The sequence below is a fragment of the Bidens hawaiensis genome, unplaced genomic scaffold (assembly GCF_021521415.1).
Source record: "Bidens hawaiensis isolate Kalapana, Puna unplaced genomic scaffold, B.hawaiensis_p1.1 tig00064802_1, whole genome shotgun sequence".
Lineage (NCBI taxonomy): Eukaryota > Viridiplantae > Streptophyta > Magnoliopsida > Asterales > Asteraceae > Bidens > Bidens hawaiensis.
Window position 1 is genome coordinate 37,445 of NW_027501561.1, and position 22,268 is coordinate 59,712.

At 36.0% G+C, this 22,268-nt stretch overlaps 1 pseudogene across 1 annotated transcript; it reads right to left on the reverse strand.

Moving 5' to 3' along the window:
• Positions 1–6,772: 6,772 nt before the first annotated feature.
• LOC143604344 (protein high chlorophyll fluorescent 107-like) lies at positions 6,773–11,906 on the reverse strand (annotated as a pseudogene). Its single transcript, XR_013148273.1, has 8 exons — positions 11,136–11,906; positions 10,045–10,189; positions 9,656–9,961; positions 8,941–9,000; positions 8,623–8,868; positions 8,436–8,546; positions 7,417–7,593; positions 6,773–7,340 (listed from the first exon to the last, which is right to left on the reverse strand). The product of XR_013148273.1 is annotated as a protein high chlorophyll fluorescent 107-like (transcript).
• Between the last annotated feature and the right edge of the window lie 10,362 nt (positions 11,907–22,268).

Sequence of the window (22,268 nt, forward strand, 5' to 3'; positions counted from 1 at the left end):
ATCGGTAAAAGATGAATAACCGGATGGATGAAGTTTAACGAGCAAGGCCTAAATGACAATAAAATCTTGGATTTAGAATGGTTGTCTTGAAGATCTTTAATAAAATAATTGTTGCAAAAAGTAAACAATTAAAGTTCAAGGTTTAAAATGTAACTATTTAAGAATTTATAATAACACTCCTTTAAAAATGTAAGTTTGCTCGAAACCGGGTTAAAGTATCTAACCTTAATATTTACTTAACCAATGTTAAGTAATAAGGTGGGAAAAATGCTAAAATGCAAGTTCCTTTGGGACAAAGATACTAAAACGGGTCTTTAACGAGTGTTCGGGTTGTCGGTTCGGGTCTTGACAAATGGTCAAACCCAAAGTCAACTTTCCAACATATTAATTGTTATGAGATAACTCATTAAAATATACTAACACTTAACCAAGTATGTAGATCTATTGTTTAGAACTAACAACGCACGTTAAGCGAGTATTCGGTTTTGTCGGTCCAAACTATGTGATGAGATCAAGTTGGATCCAACAATTCCAAGTACTTAAGAAAATAATTAAAATCAGTTTGTAAACTATTTTTAAAGAAATATACAAGTCTTGATAGCTAAAAACATACTTGTGTGTCTTAAGCTAGTAAAAGTCGGTATAGTTCGGTTTGGTTCGGTCTCCATCTCACAAATATTTCATAGATGGTTTCTACATGCCCAAATATCATAGAACTTGTATATTGGTTTATAAATGAAGAAAACTTAAATTTTACAACTAAAAAGTTAACTACAAGTCTTTTAAGCAAAAGTTTCGGTTTAGTTCGGTTTTCATCTCCCAACGAGTTCATAGATGGATTCCATATGCTTAATATCAAAGAACTTGTAAAAATGATTCTAGCAATAAACATGTTTAAACAACTATTTTAACAAAACTAGTAAACAAAAGTTCGGTTTCCGGTTTGGACTAGTTTCAGTTAAACCGAGGTTAGTCTTATACAAACCCACACCATGGAACTTGTAAATAAGATGAACAAACTAAAAAGGGTTAGAAGTTAGTCATAAGTGATATGTATAATAAGTTATGTGTGTGTAAATATATATCAAGAACACGAAGTCCTCCATGAAGCCTTGCCTTATGACATTCGAAACTTAACCAACCGGAGTCGGTGAAGTAACAAATAAAGGAAACAAGGGGTGTGTATTATATATATGTTGTACCACCATATTCAAGTGTTAGTAATATTAGATGAACAAGTTAAAATGAATGACTATAGTTAGTTGACCTTAAGAAATCAAAATAACAAAATGTTGAAGATGAATACTTGGATTTGAGACAGATTTGGAGAAGATGAACAACCAAAATGGTGTATGGAGCCTTGCTTTTATAATGGTAAGAGTATGGTTCATACAAATAGGGTAAAGATGCATGTGATGGTTGAAATGGTCAAACAAGTTTTTGGTAAATGGCAATAATAGTCCCCAAAGTTTGGTTTAAGTCATTTTTAAAGAGTTTTAAGGACCAAAAAGAATGTTTTCAAGACCCAACAAGTGTAAAACAATATTGTAACATAAAATCCATCATTTTGATTATATCATAAGTTTTGGTTTACAAAATGGGTCGGTTTACATGATAAACGAATACAAAAACGAATACAAACGAGACCCGAAATTGATGAATGTCACACAATGTACCACAACGGTTCTGGAACTTTGAGTTTGACACGCCGGTTTACTTAATCAATCGTATGCCGTCTCGGGCCAATTCTAAACATCTCCTTTTGAGCTAGTATTCAAACACAAACCCGATTTCTCGTTCCTTCGGGTTTTTGGCTGCCAGTGCTATCCACACCTTCGTCCTTATAATAAACACAAATTGGAATTCCGATCCACACCTTGTGTGTTTCTTGGATATAACACTTCTCACCATGGGTTTCGTTGCTTTGACCCAACTTACGAACGAATATACATTGCCCGTCATGTTCGGTTCAATGAAGAATACTTTCCCTTTCGTAATCAGCCCGCGGTTATTCCAAACCCGCCGTCTGTTAACCCGTATGTCTCATCCTACCCTAATCCCCCACTTTCGCAAACCGCACCATCTAACACCATTGACCCAACCTCTCTACCCTCCCCTACGGCCTACAATGGACCTCCTATCCAGCCCACATCACCTATGGACCACCATGAACCACAATCCAATACTCCTTCCCAAACACCTATAGCCCCGCAACCACCGTCCCCACCTCTACAAACTTATCAACGTCGACCTAGGCAATCTGCCTCCACCTCTAATCCACTTCCAACCAACCCGACCCAAATCCCACCTAGAACTCGACCTCCCAATTTACGCCAAAACCCCAAGAAAACACAGCCTTTAAACCCATCTTCCTTTCATACAACTGTTGTCCCTTTAGAAACTGAACCTACCACCTTTACTGTTGCAAAAAAAAATCCTCTTTGGTGTAAAGCCATGGTGGAAGAGTATTCGGCCTTAATGAGAAATGGTACATGGTATTTGGTTCCACGAGCATCTAATGCTAATGTGGTCGATTGCAAGTGGGTTTACAAACTAAAAAGGGACCAAACAGGGGCTATCAAACGTTACAAAGCACGCCTCGTCGCTAAGGGTTTTCGGCAACAACCGGGGATTGATTATCAGGAGACGTTTAGCCCGGTTGTCAAAGCGACGACTATTCGTGTTGCTCTATCTCTAGATGTTACATATAAATGGCCTTTAAGGAAACTCGATGTGCAGAATGCATTTTTACATGGTGATCTAAATGAAACTGTTTATCTGCAACAACCATCAGGTTTTATTGACCCGACAAAACCAGATCACGTTTGCCTTCTTCACAAATCTTTATATGGATTGAAGCAGGCTCCTAGAGCCTGGTTTCATCGATTATCCAAGGCCCTTCATGCTCTGGGATTTCAAGGCTCTAAAACAGATCCCTCATTGTTCGTTTATTCAAACAGGGGCACATTATTATACATGTTGGTCTATGTTGATGACATTATGCTGACAGGTAACAACCAGGTTGCTATTGATTCAGTAGTCAAGAGTTTTAGACAGACCTTTGCAATCCAGGACATGGGCAACTTGTCATATTTTCTGGGAATTGAAATTATTCACCATGGTCATCATGGTCATGACATGATTCTATCACAAAAGAAATACATTCTTGTACTTCTTCAACGGGCAGGTCTTTCTAATGCTAAGCCGATTTCGTAACCTATGGCCACTAATGCTAATCTCACCCTTGGTGATAGTCCAACATTCGACAATCCGGTCAAATACCGTTAGATAGTAGGTGCCCTTCAGTATGTTACCTTGTCCCGTCCAGATATCAATTTTGCAGTTAACAAAGTCTGCCAATTTATGCACTCTCCCACTGATAATCAGTGGTCCGCAGTTAAAAGATTTCTTCGCTACCTGCAAGGCACTGCTGATTATGGCTTACGGCTCGAACATGCTTCTGGCACACTTCTTCATGCCTATACCGACTCAGCTTTTAATTCTCTAAATGCTTTCTCTGATGCCGATTGGGCTGGTTGTCCGGACGACCGTCGATCCACCGGGGGATATGCTACTTATATAGGTTACAACCTAGTTTCATGGCTGCACGTAAACAAAGGACAGTCTCTCGGTCGTCCACTGAGTCTGAATACAAGGCCTTGGCTGATACGGTTGCTGAGCTAACCTGGCTTCAAACACTTCTACAAGAGCTTCGAGTTCCGATTAAGTCAGTACCTACTTTATGGTGTGATAATTTAGGTGCTACGTATCTATCTACGAATCCTGTATTTCATGCACGCACAAAACATGTAGAAGTTGATTTTCACTTTGTCAGAGAGAAGGTTGCCCGACAGAAGCTTTTAGTTCAGTTTATCTCTACCGATGATCAGATAGCAGATGTGCTCACAAAGTCGCTATCTTCACAACGATTTCTCCTATTACGGTCCAAGCTACAGGTCGCTCCCCGGCCTTAGCTTGCGGGGGAATATTAGACAATTAAGTTTATTATGTGCATGTATTATATTAGAGGGGCTAGCGTGTAAATGTATTCAGTATTTATACTCCTATTGTAATCAGTTATTGACATACAATATACAAATACGTTTACCAAGTTTATATATATATATATATATATATATACACACACGTAGATATTTAAATAAGCTACCCTGTATTAGGACTAAATTTAATATGATATAATATCAGAAAGCTTGTGGCTTGTTCAAAATTGGCTAGTTTATAAATGACTCGAGTCAAGGTGGCTCCATTGGTAAACAAGCTGAGCTCGAGCATAGGTAAGCTTGGCTTTGTGCGCTCATTAAACATCCCTAACATTCACCCACAAATAGCAACCATAATTACTTATGATCAGAGCGATACATACCACTAATATCTTATTCATGGATCACTAATACACCATACGAACCTTATGACCCTACTGCTTGTATAATATGGCGAAATTGTTTATATGGACCCATATAAGATAGGGGTGTGCATGAGACTGACAAAACCGAACTAAACAAAATCCAACGGTATGGTTTTATGTTTTTATAAAAACCGAATAAACTGGACCGAAATTATAGATTTTTTATTTATTTATTTTAATTCTAAGTATTTTATAAGAATTTAACAAATACACAACTCTTAAATTTAGTCGTAGCATATAAGAATCAATTAATAAAATAAATTAGTCCCAAGTTCATTATTTTGAGGGAACATTTTTTCCGACCCAAAATTTTAAGCTAAACAACAAAATTGAAACCGAACTGAACCAAACCAAAAACTCGAAACTGAGTGTTTTCAAAAGTTGAAGAACCAAAGTTTGTATTTGGTTCCGTTTTAGCCCGACACCAACCTAAAACGAACAATGTATACCCCAATTATAAGGTATTATACGAAGACAAATTTATAGTTTTTAAAAGTTAAAAAGTTATTCAGATAATATAAAGTTATAGCGCATGTGAAGACTTTAAGATGATATAATTTTGCATCACTCTTCTTTACATGCTAGTTAGAAAATATGAAAAGTGCATATGGTTTTATGATCTAATAGCATGGGGTTGCTGGGTAAGGCATGAGATCTTATGATCTCAGGCTGGCCCGACTTTGAAGGTGTGCGAGCTGAACCTTCGTCCGGGGCCAAAAATTTTATACTTTTTATATGTATTTTAAAAATAATTCTTATGTATTATAAATGGATTTTGATCACTGTTAAAATTATTGGGCCCAGACCAATTTTTATTCTAAATCAAATGGTTAAAATTTAAGTTATTGGGCTCAAACCAAAATGACAAAATCAATAATAAAAAAAAATTAATAATCAGTTAAATAAAATGCTCATCAAAATAAGACATTTGGCGATGCTTAATTGTTCTTATTCCTCCTTCCAAGTTCCAACCCTCCTTCTTTAGTCCCTGCCACCAATCACCAACATCTCTAGCAATTGGTACCACCGAACAGAACATCGACCACCGCCATACGGGCCTTTTTATTTCAGATAGACCGATGTATTAATATTCTCGGAGACGACCCTGGTCACATGTTCGAAACCTAGCTCAAGGGAGTTTTCCCATAATTATGAGTTTCCTTTTTGATGGTATTTTTGGATGAGTTAAGACTGGAGCGTCAAAACCAGTATAAACAGTTAGAGAAGTCCAAATAAAAACAGAAGTATGAGTTATGACTAGTTATAAGTAAACTATTGACTTCCATTAAATGATTCTAGGATTGAGGATACAGGCCCAATACTGTCGGAGTGTCGGTGGACATTCGGGTGACTGTTAGGAATTTACTTGCACATATATATTAATATTAATATTAATAAAACAAAAGCAGTCGCTGCCTTTACTCTGAACCTCCGGCTCTTACTTTGCTGCTCAGTCATCCATCACATCCGCCTTAATTTGTTAGTTGTTTTTCCTTAAACTTGCTATGTTCAGTTGTAAATTGTAAGTAGCAAAAGTATTTTAAGTCAAATTTTGTCTAAAATGCAGATCAATTATCAACAACTGATTTAACCCCTGTGAAATTTGCCAGTAGGTTTTTTTAATAACTTTCTGCAGCTTATCATGTAAATCAGATTTAACAAATGCTGATTTTCCACACAAATTATGCATAAATCTGGTTTCTATTTTTATTTTTTATTTTTATGCATTAATCTTAACAGAACATTAAATGGCATGACTTCAAGAGCACATCTTAGTTAATTGATGCTTATTGAGCCTATTTTAGAAACTAAAAGGTAGCCAAAATTTTGTTTTCTGATATTGAAAATGAAACTTAGAGCATCTTTCTGTTTTTTTGCGTGGTAGTCGGGTTGAATATGTCGTTGAAATTGGGTCAAAACGTAACGGAAGGAACAATCTGGGACGAACATGGGAATTCTGGGATTATGCAGATTCCAATTTCACATCAAGAAGCGTTGATCAATTCGATCCAATTTGTATATGTAACGCGGCGGGATGAAGTTAAGCATACAAACGTCTATGGAGAACCAAACGGTCTGAAATTTGACGTGGTAAGTATTACCCTTTTACTCGATATGTATGTTTATACGAGACTTGGTCATTTTTCATATAAAAATCTGCAGTTGACCTTCAATTACCCATCAGAGTTTTTAACTTCAGTGGGTGGTGAGTTTAATGACCACGGATTAGCTTCTTTATCATTTACTACCAACGCAAGTTTGGACCTTTTGGAGGAACCCACAGTACCGACAGATCTATTCCTGGATCCGTTTATAAAATCTTCAACTATGACTTTGGACATAGAGATTGTTTCTCAGGATTTCATGGAAGCGTCAAAGACAAACGTCTGTACGCCATTGGGATATATGTCTACCCAACCACCAAACATATTGATTTCAAAACCGCCAAATGATGATCAAAGCATTCAGTATAATTACAATGAACAATCATGTATCATGTGTGACTGTGTGAGCACCTTGTGTTTTGATTTGCTTTCAATGTATTAGTTACTACCTACATGTTGAGACCAAATAATACGACATGCTGTTTGATGGTTGTTTATACCGACGCTGTTTTCTTACTTGGTCGCCAAATCTTTCTAGACGACGTGCGCACCAAATCACTAGATTTTGATACTAAATCAATATCTAGTTTTGATGCATCAAGAGATAGTTTCTCACTGATAAAACCATCTAAATCAAACCCGGTTCCACTTTCTGCATTACTTTCATCAACGCGATCCGATCCCTCTTCACTTGTTGAATCGCGTGGATTTTGATTAATGTTTAGTAGTTTCTTAAGGCTATCAATGGCGGGATCTATCATGTCAAACACTCCTGTCACCCATGAAGCGTCATCAACGACTTCTGTACGCTGTTGCAGCCAATCAATAATTATAATTATTACAAGTTTTATATATATATATTGTTTTTATTAAATTGTGAAATACCTGTTGAAAATATAGGTTTCTGATTTCTTCTGCGCGTATCGAGTTTCCTTCATCTTCCTCAAGATTTGCCCATGTCATCCATGTTACATAGCTTTGGGAGTTTATGTTGAGTGATGATCTAAATAGTCTTCTAGCAGCAGATAAATTACCCAACCTTTGTTCCAAAACACCCCAAGCCTAAATGTATATATTCACATTTTACATTAAAAACAGAGTTAATACTTAATACCATAAAAAACCAATATGTTTTCTTAATTCTCTTTTAGTAAAATGCCTCAACCTAGATTTATATTAAAGTCACTCCACTTATAAAAATCACTTAAGTGATTTTTGAATTAAAGTCCCTAAATTTGTACACATTAACTATTTGAAAATTTAAACTTGTTAACGGTCAAAATGTAAGAAAGTGACATTCTAACATTTTTGAAAAAAAAAAAAACAAATATCTCATTTTTTTTAATATAAAAAAATTAGTTTAATGATTTTTTTCCATGTATTTTTTACAGAGGACATTAATATACCAAAACTAGGTTGAGAAACTTTTTAATGTAAAATAAGAAATTATCCAATCATTGTTACAAAACACCCCAAGCCCAAATACATTTGATATATCTAAATGCATTTTTATATTAAAAATATAGTTAATATCATGGAAAACCAATATACTTTTTTTATAAAGGTATCTCGTCGGCCTAATTTTGGTATATGAAAGTTTCTCAACTTCTGAAAGATACACGAAAAAAGTCATTGAGCTAATTTTCGTATAATAAATTCCCTAAATTTGTCTAAAATGCACATATTATATGATTTTAAAGAATGTTAACTCTTAGATTGGTCAAAAATTGGTTTGCAACAAAACATGTGCATAATATTATCTTGACCGACTTAAGAGTTGACGGTTCATTTAAAAAAAAGTATCTGCAGTTTGGACAAGGTTCGAAACTTTAATTTGCAGTAAAAAGTTTACGGAACGTATATTGATTTTCTATATACATATATATATGAAAAATAAGTGAAACCTGAAGACATCTAGCAGCACTTTCACTTGTTGAATTGATTGCCAGTGCTTTTTGGTAGAGTTCTCTAGCTGCTTTTATGTTCCCTTCCTTCCACTCCATCCAACCCCAAGCCTAAATTAATAAATAAACCACTTAATTAAAAAAAAGCTTTTTCTTTCAAAACAAATATGAAAAATGATATTCTTACAATCCAGACGGGTTGGTGCCTTGGGTCTAACTCTGCAGCTCTTCTGAACAATGCTCGGGCCAAATTGGCTGCTGAATGTTTGTATTCCAACAAACCGAGTGATTGAAGTAAAACGGGATCTCTGGGGTTTAACGCGTGACCAATTTTTAACAGTTTTCTTCCTTTATCAACATTTCCAACATTAGCTTCAAAAACTCCCCATACATGCCAAGCAAATCTATTCTTTGGACTAGCTTGCACAGCTTTCTGATTCGGTATCACAAAAATTATGTGATTTGTGTAAAGCAACAATTTAAGAGGAAAAAAAAGCATGTTTACCTCAAAAAGTTGTCTAGCTTCGCGATAATTTTCTTGTTGTACCTCAAGCTGAGCCCATGCCTACACGAGGGAAATACAATGACTTTACTACAATTACTTCTTTACATTATGTATTTATGTGAACATATTATGCCTGTAAATGAACCAAACGAAAGAGCCAGTTTGTGTTCGTTCGTTTACTTTAACCATACAAACTATCAAACACGAACAATTAAATAAACTGAGTTTTCTTGTTCATGTTCATTCGTTAAGAAAATGAACTTGCTCATGTTCGTTAATAACATAAACAAATGGTTATCCAATGATAATGAACTAATATAATTGAGCAACACCAATTAAAAGTTCACGTGAATATAATATGCTGGGCCTAAAAATGTAATAAAACTACACTAAATTGAAATGGTGATTTTAAAAATTTAATAAAACCAGACAAAACATGTAATGGGCCTAACAATAAATGAATGCATAAATAAGCGAACAAATTACAAACATAAACGAACATTCACGAACATAAATGAACGAACAAGACATGTCTTCAAGTTCATTCGTTTAACTAAATGAACACAAAGTTTTGTTCATGTTTGTTAGTTTATTAAATAAACGAAGATAAACGAATTTCCCACCAAATGGACCAAATGGTTTACGAACGGTCCAATGAACATTCGGTTTGTTTACAGGCGTAGAGCATATTGATGTTAGGGATTTGAGAACTTACAAGCCAACTCGCACAGCTTTTCGGGTTACATTTAGTAGCCTGCCTAAACAAGTATCGTGCTTGCTCGTTTCGGTTTGCTTTAGCTTCAAGCATTGCAAGGGTTTGGTATATATATTCATTTCCACCACAGTTTTTTATTCCTTTACTAAGAAGATATCTAGCTTTCTTTACATTCCCAACTTTTAGTTCCAAAACTGCCCATCCATGCCAAGCTGCAATGTGTTTCTTGTCAGCAACTGTTGCAGCATCAAATAGTTGCCTAGCCTTCCTTATATTTCCCATTTTGTTTTCCAGAACAGCCCAACACTGATTTCATATAACATATATAAGTATTTGAACAATTAAAATTGTAATTTTTATTAAAGAAATATAAATAAAGGAAGACTGACCTGCCAAATGTAGGCATTTTCACCTTGTGTTGCTTGGCAGCCCTTCTCATACACTGCTCTTGCTTCGTTTTTTTTTGATTGTTTACCCAATATTTTCCCTAGTGCTACATAAGATCTTCCATCCTCAGGCCAAATAGATATGCACCGTATATCAAAGAATTTTTATTAGTAAAACATTCTAAAAATATAAGTATAACTGTATAAGTAAAGAAGCTTTTCAAAACAGAGATGGAAACAGCTCAAGAGCAATTACAGTGGCATTTTATGTCATGTTCAAGCAAATTAAAAGGTAATATAACTTGAACTTAATGCAAGTCCTGTAATCTTTATAGATTTGAACTTAAACAAACTAAGAGGTAGTAATTTTACCTAATTTTAAAGCCGAGAAACAGGCATGGATTGAATTTGAGATGACCTTATGGTTAGGATTGGTGAAGCCTTTGTAATTGAATTATTTGGTTGACTTAGAGAAACTACTGGGGCTGGGTTTATTAAACATTAACTAGGCCCATATTTATGTTTCTTGGTGGCTAAGTATTGTAACACTAATCCTAGTCTACTCATATCTTTGTAATATGCAATTGTAATCTTGTATCGAGTAATAATAAGAAAACACTAGTTGTAGCCTGTGAATGTATATCACCTTAACTGAACCACATAAATTCTTGTGTCCTATTTGTTTACTGCGTGTGATACCGTTGCGTTGTTGCTCTTATTGATACCTAACACTTATGAGTGGTACATGCATTTCCTTACAATTGTTTTTAATGACAACGGACTCTACTAAAACAAATAAAAGGATCCAATTACAATAACAATAGAGAGGCAGGTAAGCGGGCAACAAGCTGCGCTGCCACCCCTTTTGAATGGCAAAATCGATCCTACTGAAAACAAATTAAATCTTCATGTGCAAACAATATCATTATTTTTATGCCGTTGGTTTAAAACCACTCTACTATCTGATTAATTAACTATTCTTGTAACGTATTAAATTTCAACAATCAGGAGTTCAGTACTATATATTATCAAAATCTAAGCATCTAATATTGTAATTCAAATCAATTTCAACAAAATCACAATAAGTTTATACCTTCTGAAGAGCCTCCTCGGCTTCGTTATAGCGAAAACTCCTGGCCAACACTTTGGCTCTATACAAGGCCAGATCCAGATTAACACCTAACGGCTTCTCACCTGAACTCGAGGCAGCATCGATCCTCATCGGCTCGAATATCGGCATCTTCTTCGCAAACCTAGACAGCTCCTCATCCACTACCGACGACGATGACGTCACCGACTCCACTTCCACGTCATCATCATCACCGGAATCCTCCTTCACCGGCCGCCGTACAACTAGCAAATCCTCCAACGCTCGTTTTCCGGCGTCATCTAATTCGTCGGAAACGGCGTCGTCTCGGAGCACCGGCGGCGGAAAGGCGGAGGAATCGAGAGCATGTAGCAATGGAAAGTGGATGATGTGAGGATGTGAAAATGAGGGTTTGATGAAGGTAGTGAAGTGTAAATTTGGAGTGTTAGGCATTAGAGAACACAGGAAAGTGTTGTTTGGAAGAAGAAGAAGAAGAAGAAGAAGATCGCTTCATGGCTATTTGCTACACACTCACTCACACCACAACGTGTTGGCGGGATTTTGATTGAGGTGGGTGGAGTGTGAAAAGACGAGAGTGCCCTTTTGGGTTGGGTATGCAAGGGGTGTTTGATGAGGGTGTTGTGGTAATTTGGTGATGAGAGTGGTTGGTTTGAGACATGCCACGTTATGAAGGGAAGTTTGGTTGGATGAGGAGAGATTTTGTTTTACGAGTGGAGGGTTTTTATTGGAAAGGAAGTAGTGGATAACTTGATCCCTTATTTTTTACTACGGAAAATCATGTTTGTTTTTTTTAACGCCAACAAAACAAATTGACAATCTTCTAAATAATTAGTACGTGGTGATTGCTAGCTTAATTCAGTTGTATGAAGCACTTAACCACCTTTAAGTTATTTTTATTTTTGAGAAAAACTCATTCATTTAATGATGGTAAATCTCGAACGCCCTCGTAATCGAATTAGAGATCACAATAATCTCAGTCTTCCTTCATTGACCACACATGCTCCCTCAAAAGTGTTATTAGTGGAGTTTGAACTTGGATCTCCATTGAGAATTTCAAGCTTCTTATCACTACACCACATTAGAAATTTTAAATCTTGTTAGAATAAAACTTTTAATCTCGTTATAAGAATAACAATCCAAGTGATGTTCATGTACAAAATAATTTTAACATGTGAACGTATGAAACAATTAATCTGCCAAAAGTGGGAACATAGAAAACATACCAATTACAATGCCAATCTACATAAGCAAGTTTTATAATAACAAAGGAATCAGAATCAGCAACAAAATAATAACAGTAAAACAAAAACCAAATAATAACAACAAAATGTTAATCAACAAATACTTATAATATCTCATAATCGAAGATCAACAAATACGAACAAAAAATAACAACAAACATGTATAAAAACAAACTTAATAATAACAGCAAATTAGTTTTCACTGTTTTTATTTTAAAAGGTATTTGCAATCGACCCTGAATTATTTATTTCTTTTTTGATTTGAGAACTTTTCGTTAGAAATTTTTAGCCTAGTTGGCATTCTTAGATTTTTTAAAGACTAAGGGGCTGTTTGGTTCATTCAGATCTGAATGAGTCAGATCTGAATGAACATATGTCCCATTCAACAACAACAATAAGTCTGAATAATTCAGACAAAATTTTAACCATTCAGATGTTTTTCTGTTTGGAACCAAACAGTCAAGTCTGAATGAATCAGATGTTTATATCTCAATGGTTCCATTCAGATGTAAACAAACAGGCCCTAAGATGTTTATAGAGTGCATCTACATAGATTTTTTAGCCTAGTTGGATGATGAGTTTGGTTACATCAATATTGTATGGGACCCCAACAATGGTGTTCAGTTTGTGCCACTAGGTGGTGGAATTTTTCCTTCTGAACACTTCGGGGTACTTCATAGTCTGGGGAGGGGGGCAATTTCTATTTTTGCCATAACTGCTCAATCCACCCCACTAGAAGGCGGGGCCAATGCTGGTTCCAACAATAGTGCAATGTGCAATTCTTTACCAGGAATCATTAGATTTGCTTGTGGACATGAATTTGAAAGAGATTGTTGTAAACCAAAATATGGAAGTTGTATGAACTATAATTCACCAATGTCACGTCAGCGTCACGTCACGTCACACCCCACTTTCTTTCATAATATCAAGGGCATAATTCTCAATTCACCAATTATTTCCCTTCAAATAAAATAATACAATAAATATATTTGATTAAACTTAAATTCTACTATCAATAAAACGAATACATAAAATGTCACCAACTAATTAAATTCAAAACATTGATTTATAACTATATATATATATATAGCGATAATTCTGAAACTATAAGAACTTTGTTAAATGGTCTAAGGTGTACTACCCTAACATCATTCAGATGATACAAAGATGTTTTCTTAAGCAGGGTTTATGAACTCCCAAAGAATAACAATTCTCATTGAAAGTCAAAATTTATTGATTGTCTTCCACCCTTATTTGCCGAAAGAGTAAGAAAAATTCTTTATGATAATTATATTTATGAAAGGCTCATAGGAGTTTGTGTTCAATAAGGGCTAGCCTTATGCAATGAAATAAAACTGAATCACCAAATAAAAAATCAAAATATAACAGAAGAAAGACAACTAGGTCAATTCTGTGAACAATTTGGAATGGAATGTAAAAAAGAAAACAGAGAACAAAGTACTTATAAAAATTATAAACAGACTTCTAGAGAAAAATTACTTTGCTAAAAGAAGAGAAAAATGTTATAGAAAGAAGACGAAAAGAAAAGAAGAATGGACCCCAACATGTTATATATGTAAGAAGAAGGGTCATACGACAAATAGATTCTACCAGATAAAGAACATAAAAAATAAAATTAATAACCTAAATATAGAGGAAGATATTAAAAACAAATTATGTAGAATTCTTGAAACACAACAATCTACAGACTATGATTCTGAACCAACTTCGAGTCCTGAAGACTCTGAAAATTGTTTTAATAATAAAAAGTTGGATGATGAGATGTATAAAATCATATCCCAATTCAAAGATAATGACATTAATGAAAGTGATATTAATGTTATAAATAGTAAAACTTTAGAATACATTCTCAAAAGAATAAAAGATCTCGAAGAAAAGATAAAAATTCTTGATACAAATTAGATACAATCGTTGATATTCTGATATAAACAATCATTAATGGGCAATATTACGAGATGTTCGTAATATAAATTGGAATCAATCATTAATGGGCATTATAGAAACCAGATTAGCACATGGTCTGGTATATTTTGATGTTTATCTAGACCTGCATTTTTCTTTATCTGATCAAAATATAGATGATGCTTTAACTTTATATATAAAAACTCATTGATATAACTATGCCCAGGGTTCAGAAATAATTTGTATTTGTTATAGGATATACTATAGGTTACTAACCACAATGAATGCTAGATGCAAAAGAATAAACAAACAAAATAATGAAACAAGTTTAATTGAAACAAATTATAGGAAGTCAAATATTTCCATAAGAAGACTAGCTAAATGGGAAGGAATAACATCTCCAGAAAATTGGGTCATATATAAAGCAGTAAAAATGCAATCATAAATAAAACACAAGTTAAACAAACTTATAGAAACACCTAAAGGTAATATAGAAATAGAATTTGAAGATAATGAATTTAAATCAATATCGCAAAAGCTTGCTAGGCCATCATATGCTAAGTCCTATATTTCATATCTTGATAATAAAGTAGAATTTTCTGAACCATCTAAGGCCTCTACTTCTCAGATAAGACCCAATGGAGCAGAAAATTTAAATATTAACAATGATAATTTAGTCTCAATTGTCTATCACTAGCAAGTCAGAGAGGAAGATAATGTCTCTCAAATGAGTTTGAACTTATAATGGAATACAAAATATTAGATTTTAGCCCATGATCTGCTATTAGAAAACATATATGTGAAAAATATAAACAAGAAAAGTGGAAACCTTTTATAAAATGGTTTATGGAGTCATTTCCAAGAGATGAAAGGATAAGACTAGGAATTTTATAAAAATCTTGAAATTTTACAACAAATTATAGAATTTCCGGTTTGGTTCATAAACAAATATTCTCAAAAATATGTGTATATAATAGAGAACAATTATAAGTTAACTACAGGAACTATTATTAAATCAATAACCCCCCCCCCCCACCCCCCCAAAAAAAACAGACTTTGAAATGAAAAGAGAAAATGAAGAAATATATATCTCGGCTTTTAAAAAGGCAATGACTAATGAATCTCTCCAAGAAACTGTCCTTCATGTCAACCAACTAATAAAGCAAAATAATTATACAAATATATGTTTAATAAATTTATCAGAAATCCTCCAAGAAACAAATAATAAAATAGAAAAATTCATTTCAAATAATAAAGAAGAGGGAGAAACAAGTAATATAAAAGATGATAACCTTATAAAGATCCAACCTACAATTTAACCTTCCCAGAAATATAAGATTATAAAATAAAATCAATAAATCAATTAATGGAAGTTTTAAAAGAAAACATTTCCAAATTAAAACTAAATATTTTGGAAGAATAAAACATGAGTGATAATTTTAGGAATTCCCATAATTTAGGGTTGTATTTTAGGGTTCCCGATGATTAAGGGATTACATTCAAGTGGTGTTGTGCTCATGACTGAAGATCCGCTGGTACTTAACGTACCCACTAACCATGATCAAGTCCAAATTTCTTCATTACCGCCATCTGTGTGACTCGAACCAAAACTCGGAGAACAAATGCATCAATCAAATTTTCTTTTCGAAAACTGAATCTTAGAAGACGCATTCGAGTTCATAACATCAAAACCCCTAGTTATATACATTCAGAAGTCACCAAACTAATACACACAAAGAAATCACAAACAAGCTCTAACATATATCAAAGCTTAATTAAAATAACTATAAAAAAGTTCAATGTGAAAAAAATGCTTGACTATCAATATAAAAAAGTTTAGTTAAACAATAACATGGTTTGTTTGCCTTGTGGTCACTCGTTTTGTGTTATCGAGTCACAAGTGATGACCGTGACGGGTCATCCAACAACGCCTCCTCGAAAGTAGAATCCCAACAGCAGTGTCAGGTCTTTAGAACCGTCTAGTGAAGCTCACAAGGTTATGGAGCTTAAAACATACAGTCGGTAAAAAAAAGTGTTGTGTTCATTAATGAAGATCCGCCGAACTTACCGCACCGTCAAAGTTCTCTCTTTAACTCGATCTACTTAAAGAAATTATGTATTGATTTAGTGATCATGGTTCGTTTTCTTTATGGTGACCCGTTTTATGCTATCGAGTCACAAATGATGACCGTGACGGGTCATCCAACTCCTACTCGAATGTAGAATCCCAGCACTAGTGCTAGGTCTTTAGAATTGTCTACTGAAGCTCACAAGGTTATGGAGCTTAAAACATATAGCAGGAAAAAAAGTTGTGTTGTTTTCATGACTAAAGATCACCCGGTACTTGTCATATCATCAGAGTTCTCTCTCTAGCTCGATCTTCTTAACGAAACTATGTATTGACTTAGTGTTTATGCAACTGTAACGTTGGTGGCTCCTAACTCCGGTCAATAATGTGTTTTTAACAATGTATACTGAATTGTATGGCTGGTGATGAAGAAATTGTGCCGAATTTTTTGCTGGATCATGAGTTTGGCTATTTCATGATTGTGGCGAACCGAACGGTGGGTTTCACTTTGCGTAGCAGATGGAGATGTTTTCCCAGCTATACACTTCGTCGAACATCTTATTGACAGGTTAACTAACTGCACTTATAACGTATTTAGATTCAATAATCCGTACAGTTATGAAATAAATCTAAGCACCTAATTCATATCAAAGTTAATTTAGTGAAACTATTAACCACATACATACTACATCAACACGCAGATTAAATCAATTTTAACAAAATTACCATCACCAAAAATTTATACCTTCCAAAGAACCTCCTTATACCGAAAACTCCTCGCCAACACTTTTGCACTATACAACGCTAGATCCAGATTAACACCTAGCGGTGAAGGTTCCTGGACGTGGATCGTATACGGGAAATCTCTAACAACGCAGGTGCGGAATCCCTGCGTATATAGATACGAGCGTAGATATTGTATAGATTGAATACACGAACAATGAACACGAGCTATAAGGTAAACACGTTATATTGAATAACCAAACACGTGACAGTAGGTCACTGTTACAGAGAACAAAACGAAACAAAACGTAAAACCAAAACCCTAACCCACGTTCTCTGCTGAAACGTTCTATTTAAACACGACAACTTCGCCACTGGCGAAGTTGTCAGTAACCTCGCTAGATCAGCAAGTTCGCCATAGCGAACTTGCTGATAACTTCGCTAGTTTACAAAACAAACCATAAACAAACCATTAACTATATTACAGACTCGATAACAAATACTAGACTATGAACTACTGACAAACATGTACCAACAAGCGGCTTCTCACCGGAACTGGAAGAAGCATTGATCCTAATCGGCTCAACTATTGGCATCTTCTTCGCAAACCTAGACAACTCCTCATAAACTATAAACTACTGACGATGATGATGGTGTCACCGTCGAAGTTCCATTCATTTCGACGTCATCATCACTGTCACCGATATCCTCCTTTGTCAGCCGTCGTTGTCGTTTCGCTCCGACGAAGGAGGATGAATCGAGAACCGGTAGAGATGGAAAGTGGAATTGAGGATGTGAAAACGAGGGTTTAATGAAGGCAGTTAAAGGTAACTTTGGGGTTAACACCACAAACGTGAAGGGTGAAAAGTCGGGTTTGGCCTTTGGGTTGGTTTTGGAAGGAGTGGTTAATGAGGGTGTTGTGGTAATTTGATAAAGGGAAGTTCGGTTGATGAGGAATTTTGAGGGGTATGAAGAAGAGATTTTATTTTACACTTTTAAACGGTTTAGATGGAAAGTGAAACTGAGGATGTGAAAATTGGGTTTTGATGAAGGCAACTTTGGGGTTCACACCACGAACGTGAAGGGTGAAAAGTAGAGTTTGGCCTTTTGGTTGGTTATCGGAGGAGTGGTTGATGAGGTTATTGTGGTAATTTTGTAACACCCTTGACAAACATAACATCGTCCCACTCTTAGGCTATCCCACATCGCCGTGGACAAGAGATATCCTTGGTTAATAAGCAATGTCCTGTCTCTTAACATCACCAACGCGTTTTGGGCAATCAAAAACAAATCCGTGAGCTCTTCGTGGGCAGATCGGACAATATTGGTGGTGCGAGAGGCTGGGGTGTTACAGGTGGTATCAGATCCACACTTGTGCCATTCGGGATGATGGGAAATGCCTCATCGAGGAAGATGAGTCCAAAGGAGGGTTGTTTGTAACACCCTTGACAAACACAACATCGTCCCTCTCTTAGGCTGATATAATGCTAAATGTTTATGTTTCCCGTGTATATTTTATTTAATATTTTAATTGTTTTTGTTCGTTTTTAGTCAATATTTGTATACTACTAACGTTTTTATGTTTTGTAGGTTCCGGGATTTGATTGTGATTAAAAAGGGTGAAAAACGAGCCGAAACGGAGATCTGGAACGCGTCAGGAAGAACCAGAGCAGAGAATCGGTCAGACCGGCCGGTCTGACCAGGCCCCTTGGAAAAGCACGCCACGCGGTCTGACCGGGCCCCTTGGAAAAGCACGCCACGCTGCGCGAAGAAGGAGGCCAAACCCAGCCGCGCGGCGCCTAGGCAACAATGGGCTAGATTTATTTCGTTTTTGCTTCTTGTCGGGCCTTGTTTTGGGTATTTAAACACATTTAACTTAAACGTGAACATAACCTGAAGCCACCAGACGATTTTGGGAGTTCTTGGAGCTATCTTACGAGTCTTGTGGTGATTTTGAAGGCAAGAGAACATCCGGTGAAGAGCTAGACGTTAAGATCGAAGAATACGGGTTTTATCGCCTTTAATCTTTCGTTCTTTATTATTTCACCATGTTTTCGTTATTATTTGTTTTGTTTGATTTAGACTTTATGATGCCAGGCTAAATTCCATAGACTACCTAGGTCGTGATGAACCTTAGTTCGGTTTGATTTTTATTTGGATTTCGTTTCATTATGAATTTTATGTTCTAAGTAAACGGTTGAGTTTGATTTAATTGATGCGTTTGATTGCTTGGTTTTGTTTACTTGAATTTATTGTTTCACATTGCCCTTGTTGATTGTTTCATAGGATAGGGTTTTGTTAGGTCATTTGCTGTGTGTTCTTGGCTAGTTTGTGATTAATATGCATTAAAAATCATAGAAACAATAAAATCAATTAAATAGATAAAAGTGAACTGCCAGCCTAGAAAGCTGTAAGGTGATAGGTTGTTGATAGATCTTGTTTGTCGGGATTGCTAGATTTAGTTCTTCGTAAGGAGTCCGTCTAGGTTTGATTGTCATCTTAGTCTATTTAGTTAATTGAGTCTGCTTTGCTATCTTTTGAGTTCCGCGCTGTAAGGTAGGTTTTCGTCATAAAAGATACTTAGACATAAGCGATTAAATAACCGTAAGGAAGTTTAATATAAAACTGGTGAGTCTTAAAACTTGTTAGAAATCCATAGGCGTCCTCTTGAAGCTCAATGGTCCTGTTCGGGTTTTTTGTCAAAGGTCTGTTTTATGATCCCGATTCCATAACGTGAGTTTTCCATTTAATTAATAACCGTAACTTTGGGGATTCTGGCTTGGGTAGTTATCTTCATCATCTGAATTAATCCAAGTTTTCTTAATCGTTTATTAGTTAAATTAATTAGGTTAAGGTTTATTAATTAATTAATTAAGTTTAAGGTAAAGATTATGTTTTATTATTATTTTATAAATTAGGTTTAGGTTTTATTATTATATTATTTGTTTTATTATTAGTTAATTAAAGTAATCATTAGTTAATTATTATTAAGTTTTAATTATTAGTTTAAATTCCTCCTCAAACATTATTAATAAATAGTCGTGTCTTGTAGTTGAGTCTAATTTGCTAGTTTCGTAATTTAAAGAGTCTCGTGGGTTCGATATCCGGACTTACTTAGATGTACTAGAGTCGACCGGTTCACTTGCCGGTTAGTAGTTTAAGTTAATTTTAAGGGTCTAGAGTATTACTTAGTGTCCAATAGTATAATTTTAGTTATTTATTATTTGACTACTTTTAGCACATCAAGTTTTTGGCGCCGTTGCCGGGGACACTTAGTGATTGCGTTATTAGCTTTACTTGGACTTATTTGCTACATACGTGCTATTTGTTTTATTTTCGTTTGAGTCGTAGGAGTCTAATTTTAAAGTTTTAGTTTATTTTATTTTATTTTTGAGTCTTTTATTAGAATCTACCCATTTGGTCTGTTGCGTTTTTCAGGTTTATGCCACGTCTTTGTTTGCAAGGACCGCCGTTGGAAAACCTGAAATTTTCTCCGTTGAAGACCGAGGCTAGCTCGTCAGTAGAAAATCAACTGTCAGAAGCCAGTTCTACACCAAAGTCGTCACCACACAGTTCACCACCAGAAAGTCCGAGAGTCCAACCACAAGTTCAAATGGCTGACCCAAGGACAATTGCTGCTCAAGCCTTCGATGGCTTAACCGGAAACCAGTCATGCATGTCGTTCCCCAGATTGAAAACCCCAACTCGTGGCAAATTCCGTCATACGTCATGAACAACATCGTTCAAACTAATCAGTTCACGGGGCAGGATGACGAGGATACACCCGCACACATTAACCGACTTTACCGCGTGTTGAAAACTTTTAATTTACAAGGTGCTACCGAAGATGCTATTTTCTTACATCTGTTTCCGTTTTCACTTGCAGGTAAAGCAGCTACTTGGCTTGACACGCAGCCACCTGGCACGTTCACCACTTGGGAAGCACGACGTTCTGCATTTATCAAGAGATACTTCCCACTGGCTAAAGCGGCTGTTCTTCGAGATCAGATTCACTCGTTTCACATGGAGCCGGAGGAGCAATATTGTCATGCTTGGGAACGTTCTTGTTGTCTCGATGCTCAAAGAATGGTCTTACACCATGGGCTCTCGTGGAGAAATTTTACAATGGGTTGAACTACGAAACCCAAGTTCGGTTCGACACGGCCGCGGGAGGAAGTCTACTAGCTAGGAAGAATGTCACCGAATGTTACGAGATGTTTGAAAGCTTCGCTCAATCGGACCTCGCCAAAGGGCCACGACGCGGGAATTCCACTCCCGTTAACAGTACATCCTCATCTTCTCGAGGTGTACACCAGGTTAATCTGGATATTACTGTGGCTTCTGCTTTGGAATCACTAACCCGAGAGGTGAATGAACTTAAGACTAAGGTGGAAAAGTGTGAGTTTTGTAGAGGTGGACATGGCACTTTGGAGTGCCCGGTGATGAATCAGCAAGTCGATTATGTTGGTGGTCAGAATAGGTTTCCCAATAACAATTTCAACAACAATAATCAGAATTGGAACACCTACAAGAACCCGAGTCAGAATAACTCAAATTGGCGTCCCGTGGGCGCCCCACCCGGCTATCAAAATTCTACAATCAAGGACAAGGTCAGTATAATAATACTAATAATAACAATGGTAATAATGCTCAAAATAATGTGTAGGATTCTAATGGAGGAATGGGCGTCTAGAAGATATGATGAAGCAAATCTTGGAGAGGGATCAAGTTACACAGAAAAAGTTTGCCGAACACGATATGCTCTTAAAGAATCAACAATCTTCTTTGCTTGACCTTCAAAGGTCCGTTGGTGATATTGCTCGTCGTCTCGAAGAAAGGCCTCAAGGACAGTTTTCGGGTTCTACTCAGACGAATCCGGCCGCTCAATTGAAAGCAATTACTACTCGTAGCGGAAGGGTTTTGGGTCCCGAGGTTGTTAAAGAAAGGGTTGTAGTTGAAGAAGAGGAAGCGGTGGATGAAGAGATTGAGATGGAGGCTCCGGGTAAGTCAAAAGGTAAAACACCAATTATTGAGCCACAAGTTGAGAAAAACCCGGGCGTATTTCGGCCACCACCCGATATTAATATTGCCCATGTTCCTTATCCCGCTCGTCTCAAGAACCAAAAACACACGAGGGAATACGAGCATTTTCTAGATATGTTCC